Below are 1832 nucleotides of genomic sequence, written 5' to 3'. Positions count from 1 at the left end.
CTGACCTGCGGTGATGTAATGCATTCTGGGAGCATTCAGTTGGTCAGCAGAGGACACTCAAAGCAACCATTGACCAGATTTACATTTTGTTGCCTTTTAAAAAGCTAAAAGTAGCAGATTTGCGTTTTCCGATGGATGATGATTTGTGGATTTGTGGTGTTTTTTTTCCATCTTTAGTTCCAACTTGTTCATCGCTCAGCTTACAAATGACTTCTGTCACGTTCTACGACTCCACTTTATTATCAAATAGGCACATTTTTATACTTTTTGCTAACATGAGCGGACATATTTGCTGTTGGGAGTTGTGGCTACATGGTGCTAGACGGAATAGTTCAAAGCTTCATTCATTCACGTTAAAATACGGAAACGTCTTCCCTCCTCTCTTTCTCAAAACACACGGAGAGTGAATGCAGTGCTGTGTCCTCTGTAATTATAGGTGCAAAATTCAAACTTTATTGGGAAAAGATTGATGTAATCATTTCCAAAACTCACAATGTGTTTTCATCTGACGAAACATTGTGCTTCAATCCATATTTGTTGGAGTTTTTAACCCTTCAAAAACCGACACATTCACTGCGGTGGAAACATGTTTACTCTCCCGCCAACAGCAGTGTGATGGATCCTATCAAACCAAACATGTCCCCACATTGGAGCCATCAGAGCGGGGCTACTTGTTGACCGGCTCACTTTGAAGAGCACTTTTCTTCAGTAGTATTTTAACAAACTTAGATTTCCATCCACTCGATCTAGAAACATGTTGCCACGTGCTCGTTACCGAGCAGCTGCAGCTTCACCGGTGTGTGTACGTTCCTTGGGAACGAGCTTAAAAGGCGACATCAATAACCATTTAGCCGAGTGATTTTCTATATCAATATCAGCTGGCTCTAATGTTTTGGCATGGAGCCGTTGAAAGAGTATTTTCTTTTCAGTGAGTAAAGAAGTGAGGTCTGGCCTTTTACTCTGACCTCATAGCTGTTGCAACAACAGAAATGTTCGGAGGGATACTTGACACTTCTCTTTACTTCCATTAAAAAAACGAATACGGTGCAGGTGCCCCACAGTGTTTGCATGTGTGGCACTGACGCACATACTGCTAATTAAAAGCGAGGGTAGGGAAGGAGTGCCGCGGTCCTCTCAGGTTTTAAGCGCATGTCACGCTGTCACCCGAAATTTGTTTTGTGGCGGGGACTCGACTGTGACTGCGGGCTTCCTGACAAGGCTTCAGGCGCTCGGTTTCTAAGCACCAGCTGGTCACTTATTAGCCCTGGCATGCATTGGAAGTGCTATTGATGCACAGTTAATGGAGAAAAACAGTCTCAGCTCCTCAGCCGGTTTTTCCTCAGAGCACTGCAGGGAGCGACAACTACAAGCTCCATTGCATCAGTTAAAACCCCGAAATTTATGCAGAAGACATCGCAAATTCTAATTAAAAGGAATAATTGTGATCATCTGATTAACACACTTTTAAAAGATCAGCTCGTTATACCTTACCGGGTCTGGCCTGCCTCATAAAACTCACGCAGACGTGAGCCTGAAGCCGGCAGTGGAGGCGATGAATATCTTTGGAAAACTGGAACTCCACATCCAGAAAACAGCCAGTAGAGGTTCCAATTATACTAACGGGAATAAAACTCGATATCCACTATCTTAAAAGAAAAGGCTGGCCGGTGAGTGAGTGAGCTCAGCCAGGACGTCGCTCAGGGACAAAGAATAATAGTTGGTACGCTCTGCACTGAAGAATGGACGTTTCCACTTGACAGCAGTGAGGACGAGAGATTTAAGTCGAAGGAGCCAATCAGATTTCAGCTCAGGGTCAATGTCGCTCTCTTTTT

The sequence above is a fragment of the Pholis gunnellus genome (assembly GCF_910591455.1).
Source record: "Pholis gunnellus genome assembly, chromosome: 13".
Classification (NCBI taxonomy): Eukaryota; Metazoa; Chordata; class Actinopteri; order Perciformes; family Pholidae; genus Pholis; species Pholis gunnellus.
The sequence above is the reverse complement of the archived record's forward strand: the minus strand, read 5'-3'. Positions refer to the sequence as shown.